General features: G+C 47.9%; 1 protein-coding gene across 2 annotated transcripts in view; it reads right to left on the reverse strand.

Moving 5' to 3' along the window:
• Positions 1–18,657, reverse strand: part of CFAP65 (cilia and flagella associated protein 65) — a 433,505-nt gene extending 414,848 nt beyond the window's left edge. Inside the window, exon 1 of one of the 2 annotated variants that reach the window (XM_069227128.1) lies at positions 18,524–18,657. The gene's annotated coding sequence lies outside the window, so the exon portion shown is untranslated. Of the gene's footprint in view, positions 1–18,285; positions 18,345–18,523 lie in introns of those variants that run through there. The other variant, XM_069227129.1, reaches the window with a different exon arrangement.
• Positions 18,658–22,247: the final 3,590 nt, after the last annotated feature.

Genomic DNA, 22,247 nt, shown 5'->3' on the forward strand with positions numbered 1-22,247 from the left:
GGGCCCCTGCAGTGCCCATGCCACTGGCATGGGCATTGCAGGGGCCCCCGTAAGAGGGCCCCTACAAGTATTTCACTGTCTGCTTGGCAGACAGTGAAATACGCGACGGGTGCCACTGCACCCGTCGCACAGCTTCCACTCCGCCGGCTCGATTCCGAGCCGGCTTCATCGTGGAAGCATCTTTCCCGCTGGGCTGGCGGGCGGCCTGAAGGCGGCCGCCCGCCAGCCCAGCGGGAAAGTCAGAATTACCGCGGCGGTCTTTTGACCGCGCAGCGGTATTCTGGCGGCCCCCGACAGGCCGGCGGCGACCGCCGCCGGTCAAAGTCGGAATGAGGGCCTATGTCTGTAGGAACAAGGGCTGTAGGCAAAGAGACAGCTTCTACCCTAAGAAAAGCACTAAACCACCCACCACTAGTCCCCCTACTAACAACAGTAGTGGTGGGTCAGACAGTAATAGGCATTCCAAGGGTGTAGTTTGCCTTCAAGGAAGTTCCTCAGAAGGGAGTGAGCTAAAGCCTCTTTGACGTTCTGTTTTGACACTCTGTTATGGGACCGCTTGCACTTGTAAGGGAAGGATGGGAACAACCTCTCAAGCCCCCTAAACAAGACATTGTGGATTAAGTACTTGGCCTCAGATCCAGGATGGCTGAATGCATGCAGAAGGCCACTAAAAAATTCAGGTCAGCCAAGAACTGTAAAAGCAGTGGCATGACCAAAAGGCTGTCCTAACTGTGTACCAGCCAGGGCAGAAGCTGTGGGTCCTGGAGCCTGTGGCTCCCAGGGCGCTCCAAGACAAATGGAGTGGTCCCCACATTATATTAAAGAAAAAGGGTGAGGTCACCTATTTGGTGGACCTTGGCACTCCCAGAAGCTCCCCTCAGGGTGTTTTATGTGAACTGCCTTAAGCCTTACAATGACAGGGCTGATCTGACCCTCCTCATGGCAACTGATGAGGGACATGAAGAAGAAAGTACCTGTATGTGAGGGCACCCCTGCACTAGCGGAGGTGCCCCTACAAACTCCAGGCCCATTTTTCCGGACTTCGTGAGTGTGGGGATGCCCCTTTACATGTGTACTGGACATAGGTCACTACCTTTGTCCAGCTACATAATGGTAACTCAAACATAGGCATGTTTGGTATCAAACATGTTGGAATCATACCCCAAGGCTTTTGCAAGCATTGAGTGTATGATTCCATGCAATCTGGGGGAACCTTAGAGGACCCCCAGTATTGCCATTTCAGCCTTTTGAGAGTTTCCAGGCAGCCTAAGCTGCTGCCACCTCCTAGACAGGTTTCTGCCCTCCTGTTGCTTGAGAAGTTCAAGCCCAGGAAGGCAGAACAAAGGATTTCCTTTGGGAGAGGAGTGTTACACTCTCTCTTTGTAAATAGGTGTTATAGGTTTGGGAGGGGTACCCTCCCCAAGCCACTGACAATGCTTTGAAGGGCACATTTGGTGCCCTCGTTGCATAAACCAGACTACATCGGTCCAGGGACCCCCAGTCCCTGCTCTGGCGCGAAACTGGACAAAGGAAAGGGGAGTGCCCACTCCCCTGTCCATCATCACACCAGGGGTGGGGCTTAGAGCTCCCCCAGAGGGTCCCGGGGTTTTGCCATCTTGGATTCAAGGTTGGCAGGGAACTCTGGGAGCATCTGAGAGGCCAGTGCCAGAAGGCAACGTCAGAGACCCTCCTGATAGATGGTCACCCAGCTAGGTGACCAATCCCCCATTTCAGGGCTATTTAGGGTCTCTCCTTTGGGTGGTTTCTCAGATTCGGATTGCAAGACTCCAGCAGGAATCCTCGGCACCCTGCACTTTGACTTCTGACCAAATAAACTGCATCTGGACTCTTCAGGACCCTACAAGCTGCAAAAAAGAAGCAAGACACCTTCTGCAACAATGTATCTCCTACTCCTTCCAGCAACTGCAACATTTTCCCAGTCGTGCTTTCTCTGAGGACAGTCCGTCTTCAGCCTGCATCAGAAGGAAGAAGGAATCTCCCTTGGAGTGAAGGAGTCACTCCCCTGCTTCTGCAGGCACCAACTGCTACGATGATCGGCTGCGTGGATCCCCTCTCCTGCTGAGTTGCGTGGATCCTGCATGACAGGTGGTGGACTGAAGTGGTCCCGACGGTCCTCTCTTCCAACTGTCCAACTTGGGTTAAGGTAGGCCCTTGCCTGCCCGCGCAGGACAGTACCCCCATGCACCGCATCCTTTGCAGTTGCCAAGGCTTATTGGCATCCTTCCATGATCTCTAGGCATCTTGAAGCTCCAGCCCCTAGCACTCCTTCCTGCGACGCACAGCTCCCTGAATGGTTCTGCGGCAACGTGGGAGCCTTTTTTGTAGTGCTGCGTGGGCCCCTTCTGTGACTTTCCTGTCCCCATCCTGTGGGATTCCTGTGGGCGCTGCCTGGTCTTCTGTGGGCTTTCTGTGTTGCTGAGCACCCCCTCTAACTTTCCCTCCTGGGTAGAGTCCACCTGGTCCTTCCTGGTTCCCGGCAGTGCCATTTTCCACTAACTGGGAGCTTTGCATGTGTCAAGGCTTGTTGGCGGACTCAGACTATGCAAACCTGACTGAAATCCTTCATCCGTCGTGGGACATCACCTGCACCCCCCAGAAATCCTACTGTCTTCTTGGATGTAGTGCTGACTCTTCTTCTTCACTGATAGTTCACTTCTTGCACCTTCATCCTGGTGGGTAGAGGCTCCTGCCCTTCCTGGACTCTTCCGTGCTTCTTGGACTTGGTCCCGTTTTTCCACAGGTCCTCTGGTCCAGGAATCCACTGTTGGTGTCTTGCAGTCTCTTCTGGGTTTTGCAATATTCTTCTTTACTTCTCTGTGTGCGATCAAGGAAACTTACTGTGATTTACTCCGGGTTTCCTGGTCGCTGGGGTGGGTTGTGGTACTTACCTTTGGGCTTTCCTAGCACTCCCAGCTCCCCTCTACACACTACACTTACCTAGGTGGGGGACCGACTTTCGCATTCCACTTTCTTAGTATATGGTTTGTGCTCCCCCTAGGCCCATTTCTTCTTATTTTGATTTTAACTAATTGCACTGTTTTCTAACTGTTCTATGCCTAGTTCTGCATACTCGTCTATATAATGTGTGTATTACTTACCTCCTAAAGGAGTATAGTATCTATGGTATTTTTGATATTTGTGTCACCAAAATAAAGTACCTTTATTTTTGTAACACTGAACGTTTTCTTTCATACAGTATGTGTAAGTGCTAAGTGTGACTACAGTGATATCGCATCAGCTTTGCATGTCTCCCAGATATGCCTTGGCTGCTCATCCACAGCTACCTCCAGAGAGCATGGCTTCTAAACACAGTCTACAGAACACTAATAAGGGATACCTGGTATAAGGTGCAAGTGCCATAGGTGCCCACCCAACACCAAGCCTGCCTCCTACAACCTGTCACTAGGATTACTTAGGTTTTGCAAAGGCCTGGAATGATTTTATCTAACAAGGTTGACAACTTAAGGATAACGTTAACCAATGGTCATGAAGCAAAGAGACATATTACACATCCTAATTTTGATGACTATGGTACACACTGACAAGACCAAGATCAGGTGGAACACCAAACATTTAACACTAGGTATGTCAGTCCAAGGAATTCCTGATAAACTAGATATTTCCTTCCGAGCTTCCCCATGTGACATTAATATATGCCTGTGGAATATTGCAGGACTGATTCGACAATTAAAATGTAGAGGATCAGATTTGACTCATTGTCTGCCTTCAAGAAGCTTGGGAAACAGACAACAGATGCATCTCTAACTTTGAGCCCTTTAACCATTAGCTACAGAGATCTGAATGGGAAGACTGCGGGAAAGTACCATCTTGCCTGGCATGTTACCCCCATATTTCACTGTATATATGTTGTTTTAGTCTATGTGTCACTGGGACCCTGCCAGCCAGGGCCCCAGTGCTCATAAGTATGTGCCCTGTATGTGTTCCCTGTGTGATGCCTAACTGTCTCACTGAGGCTCTGCTAACCAGAACCTCAGTGGTTATGCTCTCTCTGCTTTCCAAATTTGTCACTAACAGGCTAGTGACTAAATGTACCAATTCACATTGGCATACTGGTACACCCATATAATTCCCTAGTATATGCTACTGAGGTACCCAGGGTATTGGGGTTCCAGGAGATCCCTAGGGGCTGCAGCATTTCTTTTGCCACCCATAGGGAGCTCTGACAATTCTTACACAGGACTGCCAGTGCAGCCTGAGTGAAATAACGTCCACGTTATTTCACAGCCATTTACCACTGCACTTAAGTAACTTATAAGTCACCTATATGTCTAACCTTCACCTGGTGAAGGTTTGGTGCAAAGTTACTTAGTGTGTGGGCACCCTGGCACTAGCCAAGGTGCCCTCACATCGTTCAGGGCAAATTCCCCGGACTTTGCGAGTGCGGGGACACCATTACACGAGTGCACTGTACATAGGTCACTACCTATGTACAGCATCACAATGGTAACTCCGAACATGGCCACGTAACATGTCTAAGATCATGGAATTGTCACCCCAATCTGGCATTGGGGGGACAATTCCATGATCCCCCGGGTCTCTAGCACAGAACCCGGGGACTGCCTAACTGCCTTTCCGGGGTCTCCACTGCAGCTGCTGCCAACCCCTCAGACAGGTTTCTGCCCTCCTGGGGTCCAGGCAGCCCTGGCCCAGGAAGGCAGAACAAAGGATTTCCTCTGAGAGAGGGTGTAACACCCTCTCCCTTTGGAGATAGGTGTGAAGGCTGGGGAGGAGTAGCCTCCCCCAGCCTCTGGAAATGCTTTGATGGCCACAGATGGTGCCCATCTCTGCATAAGCCAGTCTACGCCGGTTTAGGGATCCCCCAGCCCTGCTCTGGCGCGAAACTGGACAAAGGAAAGGGGAGTGACCACTCCCCTGACCTGCACCTCCCAGGGGAGGTGCCCAGAGCTCCTCCAGTGTGTCCCAGACCTCTGCCATCTTGGAAACAGAGGTGTTTGTGGCACACTGGACTGCTCTGAGTGGCCAGTGCCAGCAGGTGACGTCAGAGGCTCCTTCTGATAGGCTCTTACCTCTCTTGGTAGCCAATCCTCCTTCCTTGGTAGCCAAACCTCCTTTTCTGGCTATTTAGGGTCTCTGCTTTGGGGAATTCTTCAGATAACAAATACAAGAGCTCATCAGAGTTCCTATGCATCTCCCTCTTCACCTTCTGCCAAAGGATCGACGGCTGACTGCTCAGGACGCCTGAAAATCCGCAACAAAGTAGTAAGACGACTACTAGCAACCTTGTATTGCTTCATCCTGCCGGCTTTCTCGACTGTTTCCAGGTGGTGCATGCTCTGGTGGTAGCTTGCCTCCTCTCTGCACCAGGAGCTCTGAAGAAATCTCTCGTGGGTCGACGGAATCTTCCCCCTGCAACCGCAGGCACCAAAAGACTGCAACATTGGTCCTCTGGGTCCCCTCTCAGCACGACGAGCGTGGTCCCTGGGACTCAGCAACTCTGTCCAAGTGACTCCCACAGTCCAGTGACCCTTTAGTCCAAGTTTGGTGGAGGTAAGTCCTTGCCTCCCCACGCTAGACTGCATTGCTGGGTACCGCGTGATTTGTAGCTGCTCCGGCTCCTGTGCACTCTTCCAGGATTTCCTTCGTGCACAGCCAAGCGTGGGTCCCCGACACTCCTTACTGTAGTGCACAACCTTCTGAGTTGTCCTTCGGCGTCGTGGGACTCCCTTTTGTGACTTCGGGTGGACTCTGGTTCACTTTTCTTCTAAGTGTCTTGCCTATTCAGGTACTTCTGCGGGTGCTGCCTGCTTCTGTGAGGACTCCCTATGTTGCTGGGCGCCCCCTCTGTCTCCTCCTTCAAGTGGCGACATCCTGGTCCCTCCTGGGCCACAGCAGCACCCAAAAACCCTACCCGCGACCCTTGCAGCTAGCAAGGCTTCTTTGCGGCCTTTCTGTGTGGGAACACCTCTGCAAGCTTCATCGCGACGTGGGACATCCATCCTCCAAAGGGGAAGTTCCTAGTCCTCTTCTTTCTTGCAGAACTCCAAGCTTCTTCCAACAGGTGGCAGCTTCCTTGCACCCTCAGCTGGCATTTCCTGGGCTCCTGCCCAATCTCGACACTGTTGCGACTATTGGACTTGGTCTCCTTGTCTTACTCAGGTCCGGAAATCCACTGTTGTTGCATTGTTGGTGTTTGTTCTTCCTGCAGAATCCCCCTATCACGACTTCTGTGCTCTCTGGGGGGTAGTAGGTGCACTTTACACCTACCTTTCAGGGTCTCGGGTGGGCTATTTTTCTAACCCGCACAGCCAAGCGTGGGTCCCCGACACTCCTTACTGTAGTGCACAACCTTCTGAGTTGTCCTTCGGCGTCGTGGGACTCCCTTTTGTGACTTCGGGTGGACTCTGGTTCACTTTTCTTCTAAGTGTCTTGCCTATTCAGGTACTTCTGCGGGTGCTGCCTGCTTCTGTGAGGACTCCCTATGTTGCTGGGCGCCCCCTCTGTCTCCTCCTTCAAGTGGCGACATCCTGGTCCCTCCTGGGCCACAGCAGCACCCAAAAACCCTACCCGCGACCCTTGCAGCTAGCAAGGCTTCTTTGCGGCCTTTCTGTGTGGGAACACCTCTGCAAGCTTCATCGCGACGTGGGACATCCATCCTCCAAAGGGGAAGTTCCTAGTCCTCTTCTTTCTTGCAGAACTCCAAGCTTCTTCCAACAGGTGGCAGCTTCCTTGCACCCTCAGCTGGCATTTCCTGGGCTCCTGCCCAATCTCGACACTGTTGCGACTATTGGACTTGGTCTCCTTGTCTTACTCAGGTCCGGAAATCCACTGTTGTTGCATTGTTGGTGTTTGTTCTTCCTGCAGAATCCCCCTATCACGACTTCTGTGCTCTCTGGGGGGTAGTAGGTGCACTTTACACCTACCTTTCAGGGTCTCGGGGTGGGCTATTTTTCTAACCCTCACTGTTTTCTTACAGTCCCAGCGACCCTCTACAAGCTCACATAGGTTTGGGGTCCATTCGTGGTTCGCATTCCACTTTTGGAGTATATGGTTTGTGTTGCCCCTCTACCTATGTGCTCCTATTGCAATCTATTGTAACTTTACACTGCTTGCATTACTTTTATTGTATTACTTGCATAATTTTGGTTTGTGTACATATATCTTGTGTATATATATATATATATATATATATATATATATATATATATCTTATCCTCATACTGAGGGTACTCACTGAGATACTTTTGGCATATTGTCATAAAAATAAAGTACCTTTATTTTTAGTACTTCTGTGTATTGTGTTTTCTTATGATATTGTGCATATGACACCAGTGGTATAGTAGGAGCTTTACATGTCTGTTAGTTCAGCCTAAGCTGCTTTGCCATAGCTACCTTCTATCAGCCTAAGCTGCTAGAAACACCTCTTCTACACTAATAAGGGATAACTGGACCTGGCACAAGGTGTAAGTACCTCTGGTACCCACTACAAGCCAGGCCAGCCTCCTACATTGGTTGTGCAGCGGTGGGATAAGTACTTGTAACTACTTACCACTTTGTCATTGTGTACTTTTCATCTTTTCATAAGAGAATAATATACAAAACAAGTTCAGTGTCTGTGCACCTAACCAAAAAGTTGTGCTTTTCTCCTCTTAAACTTTTTACAAAGTTCTGAAAAGTTTCTCTAAACTTCTAAAAGTTTCCAAAAAGTTAGAAAAAGTGTTTTCTCTGTTCTTTAAAAAGTTCTGAAACGTTTTCTTCCTTCTCACTATCTCTAAACTTTTTGCTATCATGTCTGATGTAGAGTCTGCTCTTAAAATGGTCAATACTACTTATGACAATTTGAATTACAAGAGCCTAAGGAGTCTCTGCTTAGATAGAGGTTTAGTGATAGTAAAGAACCCTACAAAAGAGTTTCTATATAACATGCTTATTGTGAATGATGAGTCCCAAGCAGGCACTTCAAATGAGAAGTAAATAGATGGCTCTCATTCTGACTCAGGGGATCTCCTTGAGGGAGGTGGGGAGGGTTCTGTTCCAAATAAGCCCCCTAGCAGACCACCTAGTAATGCTGGTAGTAATAGAAGCTCCCATCATAGTAGGGGTGTTTTAATTCCTGGAGCCCAGGTTGTTAGAGTCCAGTCAGTTAGGGACAGATCTCCCTCTGTTGTTTCCAATTTATCTTCTGTGTCCAAGCATTCCCAACCCACCCACCCTAAAGACAACATGTTAGAAAGGGAACTCAAAAAGTTGAGAGTGGAAGAGACCAGACTAAAGCTTAAACAGCAACAGCTGGCTCTAGATAGGGAATCCCTAGACCTGGAGAAGGAGAGACAGAGATTGGGGTTAGGACCCCATGGTGGCAGCAATAGCAGTATTCCTGATAGTAATCCTGTTAGAGAGCACGATTCCAGGAATCTGCACAAGATAGTCCCCCCTTACAAGGAGGGGGATGACATCAACAAGTGGTTTGCTGCACTTGAGAGGGCCTGTATGGTACAGGGGGTCCCTCAAAGCAGTGGGCTGCTATTTTGTGGCTATCTTTCACTGGAAAGGGTAGGGCTAGGCTCCTTACTGTTAGAGAAAGTGATGCTAACAATTTTGCAGTTTTTAAGGATGCACTCTTGGATGGATTTGGCTTAACCACTGAACAATGCAGGATTAAGTTCAGAGACACCAGAAAAGAGTCCTCACAAGACTGGATAGACTTTGTTGACTATTCAGTGAAGGCCTTGGAGGGGTGGTTACATGGCAGTAAAGTTTCTGACTATGAAATCCTGTATAATCTTATTCTGAGAGAGCATATTCTGAATAACTGTGTGTCTGACTTGTTACACCAATATCTAGTGGACTCAGATCTGACCTCTCCCCAAGAATAGGGAAAGAAGGCAGACAAATGGGTCGGAACAAGAGTGAACAGAAAAGTTCATACAGGGGGTGACAAGGATGGCAAGAAGAAGGATGTTAAGTCTTCTGACAAGGGAGGGGACAAAAGTAAAACTGAGTCTTCATCAGGCCCACAAAAATCCTCTGGTGGGGGTGGTGGCCCTTTCCAAATCCTCTTCCAATAATCAACCTAAAAAGCCTTGGGGTTATTTGTGTAAAATCAAAGGCCATTGGACAACGGATGCCAGTTGTCCAAAGAAAGACACCAAACCTCCCACTACCACAACCCCTACTGCAAATTCTAGTGCCCCTAGTAATAGCAGTGGTGGTGGGAGCAAACCTACTAATAGCCAATCCAAGGGAGTAGCTGGGCTCACTTTTGGTAATTTAGTTGGAGTTGGTCTTGTTAGGGAGACCACAGAGGCTGTATTAGTCTCTGAAGGTGCCATTGATTTGGCCACCTTGGTTGCTTGTCCCCTTAATATGGATAAGTACAAGCAACTTCCCCTAATAAATGGTGTTGAGGTTCAGGCCTACAGGGACACAGGTGCCAGTGTTACCATAGTAATAGAGAAACTGGTACACCCTGAACAACACCTACTTGGTCACCAGTACCAAGTGACAGACGCTCATAACAACACTCTTAGCCACCCCATGGCTGTTGTGAATCTCAACTGGGGGGGGGGGGGGGGTTACTGGTCCAAAGACAGTTGTGGTTGCCTCAGATTTACCTGTAGACTGTCTACTAGGGAACGATTTAGAGACATCAGCTTGGGCAGAAGTGGAGTTGGAGGCTCATGCAGCAATGCTGGGCATTCCTGGGCATATTTTTGCTTTGACAAGGGCTCAGGCCAAAAAGCAAAAAGGACAGGGTAACTTGGATCCTAGAACAATGGACCAAGTGCTCCCTAAAGCTAGGGGTAGCAAGGGTAAATCCCTACCCACTATCCCTCCCTCTACAGATGATTCTCCTTCTGAGGAAGAATAATTTCCTGCCTGTGCAGAACCTTCACCAGATGAGCTGGCAGCAGACACTGCTGAGCTTTTGGGTGGAGGGGGGCCTACCAGGGAAGAGCTGAGTGTGGCACAGCAATCCTATCCCACATTGGAGGGTCTCAGACAGCAAACTGTCAAGCAGCAAAATGGGGATGTCAGTGACTCACATAGAGTTTACAGGGTGGACAACCACTTGTACACAGAGGCAAGGGATCAAAAACCTGGAGCAGGCAGGAGATTGGTCATTCCCCTGCAGTACAGAGAGTTCCTTCTAACTCTGGCACATGACATTCCTTTGGCTGGGCATTTGGGCCAGATCAAAATATGGGAAAGGCTTGTCCCCCTGTTTCACTGGCCTAGGATGTCAGAGGATACAAAAGATTTCTGTAAGTCTTGTGTGACCTGCCAAGCATTGGCAAGACTGGTGGCACACCAAAGGCTCCCCTTATTCCACTACCTGTGGTTGGAGTCCCCTTTGAAAGGGTAGGGGTTGACATAGTTGGCCCCCTTGACCCTCCTACTGCTGCAAGCAATAGGTTTATATTGGTGGTTGTGGACCATGCCACCAGATATCCTGAAGCAATTCCTCTAAGGACCACTACAGCACCTGCAGTGGCAAAAGCCCTCTTGGGAATCTTTTCCAGTGTGGGTTTTCCAAAAGAGGTTGTATCAGACAGGGGTAGCAACTTTATGTCTACATACTTAAAAGCTATGTGGAAGGAATGTGGTGTAACATACAAATTCACCACTCCTGATCATCCACAGACTAATGGACTGGTAGAGAGGTTTAATAAAACTCTCAAAGGAATGATAATGGGACTCCATGAAAAAAAACTCAGGAGGAGATGGGATGTCCTGTTACCTTGCCTCCTTTTTGCTTACAGGGAGGTACCCCAGAAAGGAGTGGGATTCACCCCCTTTGAACTTCTCTTTTGGCACCCTGTAAGAGGTCCACTAATATTTGTGAAGGAGGGTTTGGAACAACCTTTAAAAGCTCCCAAACAAGACATAGTGGACTATGTACCTGGCCTAAGATCCAGAATGGCCGAGTACATGAAAAAGGCCAGTAAAAACCTTCAGGGGAGCCAAGAGCTCTAGAAGCAATGGCATGACCAGAAGGCTGTTCTGATCCAGGACAGAAGGTGTGGGTATTGGAGTCTGTGGCCCCAAGAGCACTCCAGGACAAATGGAGTGGACCCCATCTAATTGTTGAGAAAAAGGGTGAGGTTACCTATCTGGTAGACCTGGGCACTGCCAGGAGTCCCCTTAGGGTGATTCATGTCAACCGCCTAAAACCCTACTATGACAGGGCTGATCTCACCCTGCTCATGGCAACAGATGAGGGACAGGAAGAAGAGAGTGACCCTCTCCCTGATCTCTTCTCCTCCACTGAAGAGGATGCTTTAGTGAAGGGAGTAGTGTTGGCAGATTGTCTGACTGCAGAACAGAAAGACAACTGCATAAATATCCTTGGACAATTTTCTGAACTCTTTTCAGCTGTACCAGGCACCACATCTTGGTGTGAACACACAATTGATACGGGAGACAGCATGCCTGTCAAAAGTAAAATCTATAGGCAGCCTGACCATGTCAAGGACTGCATAAAACAAGAGGTTCAGAAAATGCTTGATCTAGGAGTGGTTGAACCTTCTGAAAGCCCATGGGCGAGTCCTGTGGTGCTTGTACCAAAGCCTCACTCAAAAGATGGAAAAAGGGAGATGAGGTTTTGTGTAGACTACAGAGGTCTCAATCAGGTAACAAAAACTGATGCTCACCCTATACCCAGGGCAGATGAGCTCATAGATACACTGGCATCTGCCAAGTATCTAAGCACCTTTGATTTGACTGCAGGGTATTGGCAGATCAAATTGGCTGAGGATGCTAAACCTAAAACTGCATTTTCAACTATAGGAGGGCACTACCAATTTACAGTGATGCCCTTTGGGTTGAAAAATGCACCTGCCACTTTTCAGAGGTTGGTGAACACAGTCCTGCACGGGTTGGAGGCTTTTAGTGCAGCATATGTAGATGATATAGCTGTCTTTAGCTCCACCTGGGATGAGCACCTGGTCCACCTTTGGAAAGTTTTGGAGGCCCTGCAAAAGGCAGGCCTCACTATCAACGCCTCAAAGTGCCAGATAGGGCAGGGAAAGGTGGTTTATCTGGGACACCTAGTAGGTGGAGAACAGATTGCACCACTGCAGGGGAAAATCCAGACAATCATGGATTGTGTTCCCCCTACAACACAGACCCAGGTGAGAGCCTTCTTAGGCCTCACTGGGTATTACAGGAGATTCATTAAAAACTATGGCTCCATAGCAGCCCCTCTTAATGATCTCACAAGTAAGAAGATGCCTAAAAAGGTATTGTGGACAGCTAGCCATCAGAAAGCTTTTGAGGAGCTCAAACAGGCCATGTGCTCTGCACCTGTCCTAAAAAGCCCATGTTACTCCAAGAAATTCATTGTTCAAACTGATGCATCTGAATTAGGGGTAAGGGCAGTCTTATCACAACTGAATTCTGAGGGCCAGGATCAACCAGTTGCTTTTATCAGCAGAAGGTTGACCCCTAGAGAAAAGCATTGGTCTGCCATAGAGAGGGAGGCCTTTGCTGTGGTCTGGGCATACCTGTTTGGCACTCACTTCATTGTTCAGACAGACCACAAACCTCTACTTTGGCTAAAACAAATGAAAGGTGAAAACCCTAAATTGTTGAGGTGGTCCATATCTCTACAGGGAATGGACTATACAGTGGAACATAGACCTGGGAGTACCCACTCCAATGCAGATGGACTCTCCAGATATTTCCACTTAGACAATGAAGACTCATCAGGTCATGGCTAATCTTATTGTCCTTCATTTGGGGGGGGGGGTTGTGTAGGAAAGTACCATCTTGCCTGGCATGTTACCCCCATATTTCACTGTATATATGTTGTTTTAGTCTATGTGTCAATGGGACCCTGCCAGGCAGGGCCCCAGTGCTCATACGTATGTGCCCTGTATGTGTTCCCTGTGTGATGCCTAACTGTCTCACTGAGGCTCTGCTAACCAGAACCACAGTGGTTATGCTCTCTCTGCTTTCCAAATTTGTCACCAACAGGCTAGTGACTAAATTTACCAATTCACATTGGCATACTGGTACACCCATATAATTCCCTAGTATATGGTACTGAGGTACCCAGGGTATTGGGGTTCCAGGAGATCCCTAGGGGCTGCAGCATTTCTTTTGCCACCCATAGGGAGCTCTGACAATTCTTACACAGGCCTGCCAGTGCAGCCTGAGTGAAAAAATGTCCACGTTATTTCACAGCCATTTACCACTGCACTTAAGTAACTTATAAGTCACCTATATGTCTAACCTTCACTTGGTGAAGGTTGGGTGCAAAGTTACTTAGTGTGTGGGCACCCTGGCACTAGCCAAGGTGCCCCCACATCGTCCAGGGCAAATTCCCCGGACTTTGTGAGTGCGGGGACACCATTACACGCGTGCACTGTACATAGGTCACTACCCATGTACAGCATCACAATGGTAACTCCGAACATGGCCACGTAACATGTCTAAGATCATGGAATTGTCACCCCAATGCCATTCTGGCATTGGGGTGACAATTCCATGATCCCGCGGGTCTCTAGCACAGAACCCGGGGACTGCCAAACTGCCTTTCCGGGGTCTCCACTGCAGCTGCTGCCAACCCCTCAGACTGGTTTCTGCCCTCCTGGAGTCCAGGCAGCCCTGGCCCAGGAAGGCAGAACAAAGGATTTCCTCTGAGAGAGGGTGTAACACCCTCTCCCTTTGGAGATAGGTGAGAAGGCTGGGAGGAGTAGCCTCCCCCAGCCTCTGGAAATGCTTTGATGGGCACAGATGGTGCCCATCTCTGAATAAGCCAGGTTTGGGGATCCCCCAGCCCTGCTCTGGCACGAAACTGGACAAAGGAATGGGGAGTGACCACTCCCCTGACCTGCACCTCCCAGGGGAGGTGCCCAGAGCTCCTCCAGTGTGTCCCAGACCTCTGCCATCTTGGAAACAGAGGTGTTTGTGGCACACTGGACTGCTCTGAGTGGCCAGTGCCAGCAGGTGACGTTAGAGGCTCCTTCTGATAGGCTCTTACCTCTCTTGGTACCCAATCCTCCTTCCTTGGTAGCCAAACCTCCTTTTCTGGCTATTTAGGGTCTCTGCTTTGGGGAATTCTTCAGATAACGAATGCAACAGCTCATCAGAGTTCCTCTGCATCTCCCTCTTCACCTTCTGCCAAAGGTTTGACTGCTGACTGCTCAGGACGCCTGCAAAACCGCAACAAAGTAGCAAGACGACTACTAGCAACCTTGTATCGCTTCATCCTGCCAGCTTTCTCGACTGTTTCCAGGTGGTGCATGCTCTGGGGGTAGCCTGCATCCTCTCTGCACCAGGAGCTCTGAAGAAATCTCCTGTGGGTCAACGGAATCTTCCCCCTGCAACCGCAGGCACCAAAAGACTGCAACACTGGTCCTCTGGGTCCCCTCTCAGCACGACGAGCGTGGTCCCTGGGACTCAGCAACTCTGTCCAAGTGACTCCCACAGTCCAGTGACCCTTTAGTCCAAGTTTGGTGGAGGTAAGTCCTTGCCTCCCCACGCTAGACTGCATTGCTGGGTACCGCGTGATTTGCAGCAGCTCCGGCTCCTGTGCACTCTTCCAGGATTTCCTTCATGCACAGCCAAGCCTGGGTCCCCGACACTCCTTACTGTAGTGCACAACCTTCTGAGTTGTCCTCCGGCGTCGTGGGACTCCCTTTTGTGACTTCGGGTGGACTCCGGTTCACTTTTCTTCTAAGTGTCTGTTCAGGTACTTCTGCGGGTGCTGCCTGCTTCTGTGAGGGCTCCGTATGTTGCTGGGCGCCCCCTCTGTCTCCTCCTCCAAGTGGCGACATCCTGGTCCCTCCTGGGCCACAGCAGCACCCAAAAACCCTAATCCCGGCCCTTGCAGCTAGCAAGGCTTCTTTACGGCCTTTGTGTGTGGGAACACCTCTGCAAGCTTCATCGCTACGTGGGACATCCATCCTCCAAAGGGGAAGTTTCTAGTCCTCTTCTTTCTTGCAGAACTCCAAGCTTCTTCCAACAGGTGGCAGCTTCCTTGCACCCTCAGCTGACATTTCCTGGGCTCCTGCCCACTCTCGACACTGTCGGGACTAATGGACTTGGTCCCCTTGTCTTACAGGTACTCAGGTCCGGAAATCCACTGTTGTTGCATTGCTGGTGTTTGTTCTTCCTGCAGAATCCCCCTATCACGACTTCTGTGCTCTCTGGGGGTTGTAGGTGCACTTTACACCTACCTTTCAGGGTGTTGGGGTGGGCTATTTTTCTATCCCTCACTGTTTTCTTACAGTCCCAGCGACCCTCTACAAGCTCACATAGGTTTGGGGCCCATTCGTGGTTCGCATTCCACTTTTGGAGTATATGGTTTGTGTTGCCCCTATACCTATGTGCTCCTATTGCAATCTATTGTAACTTTACACTGCTTGCATTACTTTTATTGCTATTACTTGCATAATTTTGGTTTGTGTACATATATCTTGTGTATATATCTCTGTTCATACTGAGGGTACTCACTGAGATACTTTTGGCATATTGTCATAAAAATAAAGTACCTTTATTTTTAGTACTTCTGTGTATTGTGTTTTCTTATGATATTGTGCATATGACACCAGTGGTATAGTAGGAGCTTTACATGTCTCCTAGTTCAGCCTAAGCTGCTTTGCCATAGCTACCTTCTATCAGCCTAAGCTGCTAGAAACACCTCTTCTACACTAATAAGGGATAACTGGACCTGGCACAAGGTGTAAGTACCTCTGGTACCCACTACAAGCCAGGCCAGCCTCCTACAAAGACCAAGTGGAGGACTCTGTATCTTGATAAACAACAAATCAGATATGAAAAACTTATGATAATAACTGGGGAACAATTGACTGCAAACCATAAAGACAGAACACTTTGCGGAAACAGAATATGACTGCTACTCAGTCCCACAACCAATATACAAGCCATCAAGATGGAAACCGCCTGATAAGATCATCACTACATTCCGACACAACCTAGGTCGCTAAATCACTCAGCACCGTTTCAAGCAATAGGGATGAGAACCATCATTGATTACACAGTGCAACATGGCTGAAAGTAAAAAACATAAAAGCCCTATGTCGCGGTCAATGCTGGCTATGTCAGAGTTTTTTTCTTTATGTTCAGCCATGCTGCAAAATGGCTAACAAACATTTGCTTAGCCAATAGATCTCATATAGGTGCAGCCTATTAGATTTGCTAATGCTTGTTTCTCTGTGCAGCAGATTCTCCTGTTGTCAGCAGATGTAAATTTGTTTAGTCTCAGCTGAGTGGGTGATGGTCCATATTGTGAGCGTCACCTGCTGCCTGTAGGCATCGTACTCCAAGGCTTGCCACTTAGGTGCCTTTTGCATTATTGATCGCAAAGTCCAGCCCTGTGTTGTGGAGCTTGAAGAAGGTGTTTACCGTTTGCCTACAATGTCATCTGTGTGACCGAGAGATGAGTGCCATTCCCGGCTTCACTGCCTAGTGTAATTCTGCGATCCTGCGCAAATCTTTAATTTTCCAGTGCTTCCATTCCTTTATTTGTCTAAATTAGGTGCGGTTAAAGGGCAGGCTTGAGAACCGCACTAAAAGCTGGACATCTTACTTGGGTACATTGTTCGCAAAACCTAACATTTCTACCAGAAACACAGTTCAATGCTTAGTCAACGTGCTTCATGAGAACACAGCACTTGGGTGGGCGGACTGCCCCAGCTTTTTGTGAATCTATGCAGAATGTGCTGCCTTAGCTACCAAGACACACTTAGCAGGTGCCCTGGTTCAGAATATCTTTCAAGATGTTTCTGTTTTAAGCTTCGAGCATGTTGTGTGTATTGTCCAAATCACTTGGTTTGCCTTGGCTCTCTAGTGATACTCCTACTACATGAGGAGAGCAATCTGTATTCCACCCATAAACACTCACTTTGAAATCAGCCAAAAACAGAATAAACACCACGCTCCCTCGAAGACACAGCCTGACATTTGACCTTGTCTTTGAATGCACAGTAAATGTCACAAGATAAGAACAAGATTTACAGGCCTGTTTACAGATAGGGTGCTCTTGGAAGTATACTCGTAAATAAGGTTTTGTCATGGGAGGGATGAAGTGAACCTGGAGAGCACTAGACAGCACATTAAAAGCCAGAAAACGTGAGTTACACACAGCAAATCTAAAAAGTAACAGGCAGAATGCATTCCCAGGTCAACTTATTAAAACTCCCCAAGATGTATTTCGCAAACCAGCCAGCTGCACTGTCTGGTAGGCTGCAACCTATAAAGGGAAACAATGACCCACAAATATCAGACACTCGCAGTGACCTGAATACCAAGAGAATAATTAGAACAAGATGATAGTTGAATTCCGTTATCAATATAGGTGATTGAGCCACTTAAAGCTCAAGCCTGGCTCTGACTCAGCTTCAGGTCTTCTTAAAACCTCGAGCCTAAAACGAGCTGAGGGTTCAGTCTGCCACCTGCTAGCTAACCTCCACCTGTGCCAAGGATTAAATACAAAGCATTAAAATGTGATGTAGAAAAGAGAGCAAAACAGATACCCATTTAGTATCCAGGTTTCACACAGTGAAACCAGAAAATCTGGGATCAATCTCAGCTTCCCTGATTAACCAGATTGAAGGAGCCTAAGCAAATATTTTATTTCACTGACGCTACTTTTTCTTTATTTTCACACAGGGGAGGACTTTAAAATATGTGAGCTTGGAATCTGTGATGTACAAAAATCTTGTGTTTCATTTAATAGACTATAGTATTGGTCCAATTAAAAGAATCTATGCCACACATAGGATGCACATAACAAGTGACTTGGTCCTAGTTTACTAATGTAATGTGGCCAAGAAGGGGGCAAGAACCTTTCTAAGTTTAAGTTTAAAATACTTGTAATTAGGACCTCACCTCTTAATACTGTGATAAAAGCTGATGTGCTAAAGTGAAACACACCTGTGTGTTAAAGAAATTCACTTTGTTATGAGGCTTTGTTTATTTTTTACATGATGTGTGTTGCACGATTTACATGTCAAATATTTAGAGGGCTCGGTTCGTGCATGGGCTCTAGAGCCAAGCCAGACCCTTGAGTCGGCGTCTGTTAATTTGCTGGGTCGCCTATCTCTGGTTACCATTTTAGTTTTCATAATTTTTAAATTACCCAGGAACTGCTTCGAGATAGGACTTACTAGGAAGAATTAAAATAATGCTAGACAGAATAGATCAGAACACGAACACGAAAATTGTAATATAAATAGTACGGCTGCACTGCTTACGATATGTAAAGGAAAACACTAACGTCAGGTTAAAACCTTTCCTTTCAATAAGTCTCGTCACCTCTTTATCGTGAGATATGATCGTCCCGCGGACTACCGTCCCGTCCAATGAATCTTGCGAGTTACAGTGTGTTTCAACCATTTCTTGACCTCTTAACTGTTCCCAGGCTCCCAAGTGAACCCAAACACCATCTTCAAAACATCCAGCCTTTTTCAACACAAGGAGAGACCGCCATAGAGCAGGGGCGGGTGAAAACATTGCGCGGTGAGGTGCACTGGCCCATGGCTCTCTCTCTCACCTAGGACGGTTCTGGCTCCCTGCACCGGTTCTGGGTCCGCACTTTAGAGCTCGGCGGTCTGAAACCTGTCTCAAGGATCACAGACCTGGCGCCGCCATCTTGCGGTTGCTATAGAGACGCGACGCGAGGCTTTCCTGAGCCCCATGGTAACGACGGAGGATGAAAGCGGACTGGCTCTTAGAGAAGTGTTGAGGAGGCGGGGCTTACACGTCAATCTACGGAAGGAAGTAGAAGCGACGCATGCGCAGTGCGATCTGTTGTGTTGACTGGTGGTGGAGGGTTTGAGGTTTGTAGGTTGGGAGAAGGGTGGCTTGTTGGTTAGGAGAAGGTTTTCGCCTGGCCGTGAACGCGGAGAGAGTGGTTCATCCCGCTAGAGAACGAAACGTCTGTGAATTCAGGTCCCGCTTGGCGATATCTCCATATGGACAGGATAGCAGTTTATTAGAAAGAGAGGACATAGGGACGAGGATGATTTATGAGAGGAAGAATACGTCCAGGGCAGTAACGTTATCTATTTTTGTAGAGCCATCTATCACTCCTAAAGGTATCTTGGTGCTGAACGGGTGTGTGCACCTACGAGTATGGTAGGTTAGTTTATTGACCGCCGCGTCTTCAGCTTCTTGCGAAATTCAAGGAAAGAAGGGGTGGCTCGGATTTGCGGTAAGAGGTTGTTCCATGCTTTGGGAGCGATGAATGGGAAGTCTTGGCCTCCTGATCTGTTGCTGTGTATGCGTGGGATGTGTATGAGTATAGGAGCCTGGCAGAGCAGAGGTGTCTGGGTGGTTGGTGCCAGGAGACTGATTATTCAGGTAGACAGACATGTCTTGTGTAGAACTGTGAATGTGTGGGTGAGCAGCTTGAACTGAGCACGGCTGTGTATCAGGAACCTGTGTAGCTCTCATAGGTGAAACATGATACGTGTTCTGCCCGGAAGGTTGAGGATGAGTCTGGCTGGTGTGTTTTGGACAAGATTGCATCTTCTAGTAAAGTGTTTAGTGATGCTGCTGTAGAGGGTGTCCCTGTACTTCAGATTGCTGACCACGAGGATGTGCTTGACATTTTTCCTAGTGTTGCTTGAGAGAAATTTGTAGATATTCCTCAGCGTCTTCAGGGTGTGGAACTACGAAGCAGTAACAGTATTGACTTCTGTATTAATGTCCAGTTTGTTGTCAATGATTATCCCAAGTTTCCTGATCCGGGAGTTGTGGGTGTGAATCCAAGTTTAGTCAGCCACCGGGTGGAGACCGATGGCGAGGGGTTCTTGCCAAAGGTAACTACTTTTATTTTGTTTGTGTTGCCCCCTGAGACAGTTGCACTAAATCCATTTGGCCACTTCAGTCATTCAGGAGTTCAATTTGTGCCTTTTGTAGTGAGTTTTATCCGAGCCGGAGAGTATGAGTTTCGTCTTGTCGATGAAGGAGAGGATGTGAATCAGAGGGATCAAATATGCCTTCATTAGAGTTGGGCTGATGGACGAACCTTGAGACACACCACCGTTTGTGGGTTTAAAAGGTTTACGGTGCCAAGCTGACTGCTTGTGTTCTTTTCATCAATTAGGAACAGATCCAATAAAGGGCAATGTCTGGGATACCAGTCCTGTGAAGTTGAAATAACTAAGTTTAAGGGCAGTGTTTCCATTGAGACCAAGGAGCATGGTTGGTTTGTAGAGCAAAAACAACTAGCATGTGTTTAATAAAGATGAAGTGCATTTTTTTGTAAGGAAACATTTACGATAAGTGTCATTACATTTCAAATCAACGCAGAGCTAGAGTACATGTATCTGGTATGTGAATAGTTGGTTTCCATGTTAGTATTCTGTGTGTGTAGCCTCTTGTGGGTTCTGCATCGGAAATTGAAAATGTGACTTACAGTGCGTTGCTTGAAATATGTTCATTGCTGCCAGGTAGTGCAGCTTGATGTCAATACACCTACTTGCTACAGTTTCGACATAATGCATCCAGACTTTTCAGCTGTCCAGGACAATTGATGGATTAAAATGTGCATTTGTCCTTCTCCACACATAGCACAAAATTAAGTATAGCAAGGCAGTACACTTTAGTAATATGTTGACTTACACAGGAATTCTTACTTCTAAATAGCGGAAATAGTAAGAGTTTGCAACTAAGCCATAGGCTTTCAGTCTGAGTTATCTGCAAATTTCAACTGGATTGATACGAGATACATTATCATTTTAGGTTCACTTATTTAAACTGTATTTTTAGTGAAGAACTCTGATCAAAATGCACACTTCGTTTTAATGCATACCTCTACATCTTTGTGTACATATCACTTTCCATTTAGCAGAATGCTGCTTCGTTTGCTATCCACTCATGCATTAGGGAAGGGCGAGAGGTGGCAATGTTTTGGATCTTGGAATAGGCTCACATGGAGCCAAAGTTGAGTGAAAGACAAAGGTGGGTAAGCCAACAAATTATTATGGACAGCCGAGCCACTGGTCTGGCCTGGATGTAAGAGCCCATTCACGAGCCAAGCCATGAAAATGTTTGGCATGTAGATCATGCTAGAAACATAATGTAAATATAGGATAAGATTTGTGGGAGTGTGTCACTTTAGTACATTAGACTATAACAGTGCATTCCGTGGCAAATATTAGAAGTGAGTTTGTAAAGATGGACTTGGGAACAACCCCTTCTGCCCTTACGACAATGCCATTAGTGAACCATGAGAGATAAGTCAGCTGTCATGCGCCCCCTATATTTGACTCGGCATATTATTATAAATGGTGCAACATTTATTCTATTAATCCACGTACAAAAAGTATTTTGTACAGCACACAACCTGAGATGGACAAATGCGATTAGCCACGTCTGGAGCTCCTGTCATGCTCCGCGTCTGAGGGAAAGCGAACGCGCAGGGGTGGAAGCAGCGTTCTACTGCATTGGATGTGCCCATACTTAAAGACGGGCTACTTGAGCCAGGTTTTTGGACGGCGTGATGGCCACACCGAATTTGGATCCACGGCTCTGAGCAGGCTAAGTTATTTACAAGGTACGAGGGAGAGGCGGGGGGCTCCTGAAGGACGAGACAAAGACTAAGACTTTGTCTCCCCCCCCCCCCTGTAAGCAGCTGAGAGAGTGGCATTTCTAGAGGCATGCAATGCAGCTCGGAGGGTGGGGGGGGCTATAGTCGGTACCCCCTCTAGGGACTAATGGGGCCCACTAGGGGCTCCCTGTAGTAAATAGGTTTCCCTGCCCCCCACCCTTTCAACCATACTTAAAACAGAGCTTCAAGTTCTATGTTCCCGGTCAAACAGATTCACCTCTCCCAGCGGGCTGCTAGTGCACATTGAGGAATCACGGAGGCGGCCTGTAGAGTCACAGGTGCGGCTTGTGGTCCTCAGGTGTCTCTGGCTACCCAGAAAGAGGTATCACAATATAATACCGATATATACCCCCCCCTGTCAGTGATGAGGCGCTGTCCCAGAGATCTACAAAACAAGGGCTGCCCGTTGTCAAAATCTTTAAAAACAGTGTGTAGTTTTAAAAATAAGCGCCCTCTACCCCCAGATAAGATGGCTGTAAGGAAATGCCTTCCTTGGCATGGTAACCCCCTGACTTTTTGCCTTTTGATGATGCCAGTTATGATTGAAAGTGTGCTGGGACCCTGCTAACCAGGCCCCAGCACCAGTGTTCTTTCCCTAAACTGTACCTTTGTTCCCACAATTGGCACAGCCCTGGCACACAGATAAGTCCCTTGTAAATGG

The sequence above is a fragment of the Pleurodeles waltl genome, chromosome 3_2, assembly GCF_031143425.1.
Source record: "Pleurodeles waltl isolate 20211129_DDA chromosome 3_2, aPleWal1.hap1.20221129, whole genome shotgun sequence".
Lineage (NCBI taxonomy): Eukaryota > Metazoa > Chordata > Amphibia > Caudata > Salamandridae > Pleurodeles > Pleurodeles waltl.